The sequence below is a fragment of the Schistosoma mansoni genome, chromosome 1 (genome assembly GCF_000237925.1).
Source record: "Schistosoma mansoni strain Puerto Rico chromosome 1, complete genome".
NCBI lineage: Eukaryota > Metazoa > Platyhelminthes > Trematoda > Strigeidida > Schistosomatidae > Schistosoma > Schistosoma mansoni.
The window spans coordinates 5,157,661-5,165,888 of record NC_031495.1 but is presented as its reverse complement, the minus strand read 5'-3'; the positions used below and the strand labels follow the sequence as shown (position 1 = coordinate 5,165,888).

Below are 8,228 nucleotides of genomic sequence, written 5' to 3'. Positions count from 1 at the left end.
CCTATTGTGGGACTCCTCAGCAGTGCACATCCACGACCTCGCCTCGCGAGATTCGAATCCGGAACCTACTAGTCTCGCGCCAGAGCAATTAACCTCTAGACCACTGAGCTGGCATCCGATGGTGTATTTGCACTGCTGAGGAGTCCCACAATAGGACGAAACGGCCGTCCAGTACTTCCAGGCTTTCCTTGATGGTCTAGCTTCAATTAAGTCATGTTTTCAATTATGACATTCTAATGTTTAATCCTGACACCATGATTTTAGTTCTGTTTCATGTCTATTTGTTTGTTTTTTGTTGCAAAACTCAGTATCCATTATCCTAAAGTTAGATGAACATAATACATTTCTTGTTATTTAGAAAGTAAGAATTATCTTCACCAACAGATATAGGTCATTACTCAATTTTTCGGAGAGACAGATATTGAATGGTAGAAGTCGATGGAATCAGGTCGAAGATTAATGTAATCACAGTAAGAATTCTATATCAGTACATTTATGAATCCTAATAAATTCCCATGTCCACAGAGTAACTCATTTATCACATATGAAGCCGAGTCATGAAGCTAGATGAAGTAACTTTGATTTGCTAAGCAATGGGATTAAAACAAAGTAACGCAATTTATCAATATTAAATTTAGATATTGGCTAGTAGTGGAATCCAAGACATGCGTTTTGTTCTGTTTGGGGCTGTTCAGCTTGATGTATTTGAATTTCATTGTTGATGTTCCAACTGAGACTCTAATTTAGCCTCTTTCACTTACAACGCCGATATATTATTCCCTGAACTTCTAAATCCAGACAGCTATTATCTCGTTCAATGGGTATGAATTTGATGGGTGAGTAATTGTAGTATACTATCGTAGATCTCCTTTTCTGGTATTCACATCTAACCATTATTTAATTCATCAAAATTTGTGATTAAACAGTAATCTCTAGGTAATTCTCATAGAATGTATAAATTCCACAAGAAACTGATCAAAAACAATTTCAATAGTTGAAATCATGAGTCAATTAAAGCTAGACCATCATGGAAAATCTGGAAGCGCTGGTTTTCTATGATGGTCTAGTTTCAATGAACTCATGATCTCAACTATCGAAATGACTATAATATCCACAAAAACCCCCTTCTGATATTGATCAATAACAGTCCATTGGAAACACAAACAAATCAAATTCATTTTACTGTTACAATTTTTTACTACCTTGTTTTGTTTTTAAATTAGTATACTGAGTTTATAGAGTTTGTTAAATCTAAACAGATTACATCATCGATTGATTATAATTATGTTATATCGATTGCCTGAGTGCCCAGTTAATATGTGGACATGCTGATTCCCGCCAATCACAGAGCAGTTTTCTATCGATCGGATCAATAATACGCAAAAGCCATATGAGCAGTCTTGAGTACTTATCAGTCCTGCTTTCTGCCTAGCCCAACCAGTTAAGTCCACAACATCAATAACAGCCTCTGCAATATAAATCATTATTCTCAAACATACTGAGTTTACATACCAAACAAACTGACCACATCGTACCATAAAATAGAAAATAACATTTGTACAAGTTATGGCCAAATGTAGCTGTGAATATGGGGAACAGTAATCAATAGACTGGGTAGAACTCAGAAATGGTAAATCGTACAGTAATAGTCTATAGGTCAAAATAAAGTTCAGAATGAAAGGAACATGAATATGAATAGTTAAGTTACTTAGCAATTATACAGTAGGAAATATGTGTATCATATTGGTCCATAAACAGTCCTCAAAAGTTATCATCCATAATTCTCTTCACGGGATATAACAAATTAGATAGCCATCAAAAATTAGGAAACATTAGTTGGACAGCTGTTTTTGTAGCCAATAAGTTACCCCATGTTTAAAACCTATTTCATTGATTTTTTTTTCTATGATCAAATCAACAAAACATTTTAGTATCCAAGTATTTTTTGTTTATCACTAAAACAACTATGATTATAAAAAATGTTTTGTTTAAAGATGATTAGAATGTCAATAGTTCATGCATATTTAGCAATTCCCTTCAAAACATTTTTGTAGTACAGGTAAATGGGATTATATTCATAATGGCAAATGGAAGGAATAAACATAATGAATACCTATGTACCAACTAAGAAGTAAACATTTTTGGTGTGCGGATGTGCAAAGATTGTTGAACTATTTATTAAGATCATTTATTGACTGGATATTGATTGAAGTTAGATCTGAACGTAATCAACTCACTGATCTATAAGTTAAGTGATCATATACTTGACTAAAGGTCCTGGGTTCGATTCCTAGGAGCAAGGTCGTGGATTTGAATTAATGATAAGTCCCATATTAGGATGAAACAGCTGTTTCATACTTTTAGGTGTGCAATTATTCTCTAACGTCAATCCCTGATTTCAATAAGAAATAAACATATTAGTTATGAGATACGTATTAACAATGCGGAAGGATGTTCATTGGTTAGTATTGCGAACGAATTAAAGTTGGAAACACTAACTAATAGATTTCAACTCAGTGGGTTGTAGGTTAAGGGTTCTTTGAGAGGATTCACTTCCTAACAAGGTAATGGATTTCTACTACCGTAAAGTTTCATTCTAGAAAATTATGATTGTTCAATCCTCTCTAGTTTTCATTGGTTGTCTAGCTAAAATCAGCCATATATATTCGGATAAGTTGATTTTTATAATAGTTTAAATAACTTTGTTATAGATTGCTTTTCAACTTAAATGTACTATACATTCACTATACTATCTCTCTTTATCTATCTTTAGTTTTCATTCATTTTCTTTTCAGTATTAGTCAAAGTTGAAAATTTTATCAAAAATATCAAATATTTTTCTAAATTAATACTTTTTTACACTTTCTCTAAAAAAAATATTTGGTTGAAGTCAGGCTTTAACACCGTTGGATGCCGGCTCAGTAATCTAGAGGTTAAGCGTTCGCGCGCGAGACCGATAGGTACTAGGTTCGAACCATGAGGGTGCGAGATCATGGATGCTCACTCTTGAGGAGTCCCATATTAGGATGAAACGGCCATCCAGTGCTTCGAGGTTTTCCATGGTGGTCTAGCTTCAATTGACTAATGATCTCAACGCTATAAAATTACTACAACCTCCACAAAACCCCTTCTGATAATGATCATATATTCACTAGTGACTGGCTCCATGAGCTATTTCCTGGAGTTCTAGTGAGAAGCAGTAACTAGTGGAGTTCAATAAGGTCTGTTGGGAGATATCAGCTCACTGATGACATTGGTGAATGGTTGCTCAATTTCGTGTATTGGTTGAAGTTAGACATTAACACCGTTGGATGTCGGCCAACTCAGTGGTCTTGAGGTTAAACGTTCGCACGTGAGACCGATAGATTCTGGGTTCGAATCATGCGGGTGCGAGATCATAGGTGCGCTCTGCTAAGGTGTCCCACAATGGGACGAAACGGACATCCAGTGCTTCCAGGTTTTCCATGGTAATCTAGCTTTAATTGACTTATGAATTCAACTAACATTTCCTGAAAGATTAAAAAAAATTAGTTTTGTGTTTGATGTGAAACACGTGATTTATCAAGATAAACGGATAGTTACATCTCCCTCTGCCTTTTTTATCATTCAAATTTGATTTTCCTATTTAAATAAATGAAGAAAAAGGGGAATTAAAAGTTTTTCTTCATTTATTTAATTCGTCAACTTAATTAGTTGATCCGTTTTGAAATGAATCACAAGATCCATGCTTGTAAAAATTGACAAGTTGACAGTAATTACGTTCAATGTAAAAAAAAAGGGTGATAAGCCAGTTAGAACTACCTAAAAATATTGTCTGATGGATAATACTTGTTAGGAAAAAGAATAGGTCGATAATATTTCGTTCAGATTATAACAGTACTACTGTGGTATATGCTACTGATGTCGACAGATATAAGTAGTAGTATGCATCATTAATCGAAAGTGGCATGTCTGGCGACAGAAGGTTAAGAAGATCGAAGAAATGAGAACGAGAACAAAGAATGAATGGTATGGAAACGAAAGAACAATCAAGTCTGAGATGATTGACTGATATTTGCAAAAGGAACAGTCAAGTTTGAAGAAAATTGATTGACATTTTGGGAATGAAGTATTCACTGTATGGTTCTCAGATTTTATTAAGAGATTTTGCAATTTTGTATTCAAATGCATTCGACTGTCCTCATTAGTGTTCTCGTTCATAACGCTATTACTAGTCATGTATTATATATATGAAGAGTCATAGGATCCCGCCATGGATTCTTCAAATCACTTTATTCAGGGTTCTTCTTTCTAGTTGTTTTCAAGTCCCATTCATTCTTTAGATGTCTGCCATCGATTCCTGACTTAATGTGTCCTTGAATCTTGTATTTTACCTTCAGGATTCTGAGTTAGGACTTGTCTCGTGATGCAGTTCGATTATTTCCGTAATGTATGTCCTGTCCACCTCCAGCGTCTTTCCCTAATTTCATCTTCAGATGGAAGTTGGTTTGTTCTCTCTCACAGTAGGTTGTTGCTTACAGTTTGCGGCCAACGGATCTGGGGTTTCTTGCGTAGACAACTCTTCGTAAATACTTGTACACTTTTGATTATGGTTGTAGTGGTTCTCCACGTTTCAGCGCCGTACAGTAGAACTTTCTTGACGTTCACACTGAAGATTCTAACTTTGATGTTGACTGACAGTTGTTTTGAGTTTTATATGTTTTTCCGCTATATGAATGCTGCCCTTGCTTTGCCAATCTTCACCTTTACGTCTGCATCCAAACTTCCTTCTTCATCGATGATACTGTCCACATACGTTAAAATTTCCGCCTCTTCCAGAGCTTCACCGTCGAGTGTGACTCGGTTGGTGTTCTCCGTGTTGTATTTGAGGATCTTGCTTTTTCCCTTTCGTGTGTCAAAGTCTACTACTGTAGAGGCTACTGCTACACTGGCTGTCTTCATTTGAATTCGTTGATGTGTATGCGATAGAAGAGCTAGGTCATCTTTGAAGTTTATGACTAATCTTCGGTTTTCATTGGATTTAGGCTCTCAGTTTCAAGCAAAAACCCGTTAAGTGTCTCTCAATCATATTAATGTCAGATATAACACTAATTTGACCAGATAAAACTTAATTAACGACTTACTTATTTTGCACATCCTTCATTTTTTTCTTCGCATCCATTTGTATATATTCTACACTATTTGCTTATTTGCACCCTTTTTATTAAATCATTGTAATAATCTTTTTAAACATTGTTATTTCAACGTCTATTTTATCTTTACACCTACTTCCTATTTTGAAACATCGATATAAATTGTCATTATTACCTGTTATCTTATCATGAATTTGTACTTTTTACGTATTATGTATAGTTATGCAATCGATCTCATTGTTATCATTGGCTTATGATTTTTAGGATTTTCGGAGTTTTAGTACGAAACTGTGACCAGTAGAATTCAACCGTGTCGGGCGTGAGGCATTTATCGACAGAAGACAACGGACGATGGTCGTGTGACATCGTGGATTGGTTGAAGTTAGGCACTGACACCAGTGGACGCCGGTTCAGTGGTCTAGAGGTTAAGCGTTCTAGACGCGAGACCGGGGGTGCTGGGTTCGAATCCCGCGTTCGAGATCGTGAATTTACACTGTTGAGAAGTCCCATACTAGGATCGAATGGCCGTCCAGTGCTTCCAGGTTTTCAATGGTGGTCTAACATTAATCCATGATTCATGATTTCAATCGAATTCAATAATCTCTACGACCCAAAACTGGAAATAAAACTTTGATTTGGGTTTTCCGTATATCCTGTGCTTTATCAATGTGCTAAGAAGTAGATTTCTTTACCTACTAATTATTTTGGTAGATTTAAGTGCTAAAAATATGGATGCCATCAGTTAAATATCAATTCACCGCACTGCCGAAAGCTTGTAGTGTTCAATACTATGTCAAGCTCACATTGGGTTATTCAATCTTCCGGGAATACCAATTTATTTATTCTTCTTGAGTCACACTTTGACTTTGTCAATTATTCATTTATAACCTTGTTTGTTTATTATATGAGCGTATGTGTGTGTGTATTGCTTACCTTATTAATCACATGTCTTCGGTTTATTTTTGTCTGTCCATGAAATTAAGTCACGGTTTATCAAACTAAGTTTGTTCACTTGCCTTCTTCGCTTCGCTTCCCTGTTTTTCATTCTAAATGCTTGTCTACATAAACGAGTGTTTGAAGTTTATCTAATGTGACCCGTATTCGGCTTCTTATTACCACCGTAACTTAAACGGGGTTAATTGGGAAATTCATGTTCACGAGATAGTCATTTCATTCTTTCAAATTGGAGTCTGGTCAGTGGGCTACAAAAAGGTATGGTATCTTTCATTATAATTACATATACACATCATTATTCATCAACAAACTAAATACCATGTTACTTATTTTATCTGTTTCACTAAATTTGAGTAGTCTAGAACTTGTATTTCCATAACTTGTTATTTTCGCCATACATTGGTATTAACTGAGTAGCCACTGAAAGAAAGGCATCTGTTTCGTCTTAACCTTCGATTACTTCTTGACCCATAATGCTTTATAGGATTAAACATAGTACTGTAATATTTTGTAGTCTCATGAGTTTAAAATGTAGCTGCTTGCATTTTTAGATGTAATCGAGTGGTCATGTTAAGTGGTATTTATTCAATCTACTGTATTTTACATGTGGTTAATGAAGCGCACATCTAAACAGTTATAAACGAAAACGAATATATTCTATATTACATGGAGCAGTAGCCAATGTCATACTTTTCTAGTACTGATAACCTGTAGAATTCCGTCAGTTCATATAATCATTTAGCATGCTATGTGTTCTGAAGTCAGATAACTGTAGTTTTGCCATTGTTAATAAGTGTGAACTAGGATGAAATGTAAGCCCAAGGCTTCTTAAAGATCAAATTCAACTACCTAAAACCAATGTTCCATGTTTTCAGTGGATATCAGTATCACCATTAAAGAAGCCATAATTAAGAGAGAATAGGTGTAAATAGTTTACAATTACTTTTTATGATTATATATCAGTTTTGCCTTGTTGTAATAAAAATGTTGATCACATACTATTCCATTATCACGATTTCTACATATATTTCGATCACTCATTGTGTTTGTACTAATTCACTAAGTTTCGCCTACATACCACTGATTTATAAAACTTAACCGATAGAAACAAATCAAACTGTTTGTTATCCTAACAGTTGAATTCATGAATCCATCTAAGCTAGACCACCATTAAAAACCTGAAATCATTGGATGGTGGTCTCATCCTAATATAGGACTCCTTAAAAGTGTACATCCACGAACCCAAACGCGGGACTCGAATTCAGGACGTTCGGTCTCGTGTGCGAACTTTTGACCTCCAAACTAGTGAACCAGCATCTAACGGTGTTAGTGTTTATCTTCAATCAATTCATGATCTTGCGCAACCCCTCTTTGTGATTCGTTAGTTTTTGATGTTTGAATATCATTATATACACAATAAAATTATGCTTTAATTTGTCAACAGATCTTTAAGTAGTAATCATTTTGACTTGGTGAAAATAGTGTAGATAATATATTGAAAAGAGAGAATATAATGACAGAGACATTCATCTGAACTACAAAAACCTCTTACTACCTAAAATAAAACGTTAGTTTTCATTAACTTTCAATATAGCATTGTAATACCGTCAGGTCAACTGAGAGATATATTCCTTATAAGCAAAGATGGATTAATGGCTAGCAGTGGAATCCAGTTTGACGCGTGTTTCGTCCTATTTGGGACTCGTCAGCTGGATGTACCTGCATCTCAGAGTTGATGTTCACTCTGAGACTCGAACCCAGTACCTTTTGATTCAAACGACATCGCTTTATCCACTCAGCTAATGTGTCCTGTTTAGGACTGCAACTGATCAGTCTCTTATCGGCATATGTGCATACTGTGCGTATTGCCTCGATATAGCCTTAATTCACAAGCATTATGAGCAAAGAGACTGACCAGTTGCAGTCCTAAATATCAATGAGAAGATTCATACAAACAATACTAAGTGAATTTAGATATATTCTTTACCTTAAACGTTTGTACTTTACACGTAACTGTCAGATAGATGCTAGTAATTCACCTGGTTTACTAACTTATAAAATGTAAGAGACTAAAAATCGAACTTTACCATACAACTATTATGTAAGATGAAACATAGTTAACCGGTATTTTAATTTTTCCAG

At 35.1% G+C, this 8,228-nt stretch overlaps 1 non-coding gene across 1 annotated transcript; it reads right to left on the bottom strand.

Annotated features, from left to right (window-relative positions):
- Window positions 1-7,823: 7,823 nt before the first annotated feature.
- Smp_tRNA_01773_Pseudo_TTG.1.1 lies at window positions 7,824-7,896 on the bottom strand. The gene has a single exon. It is a non-coding gene (tRNA).
- Between the last annotated feature and the right edge of the window lie 332 nt (window positions 7,897-8,228).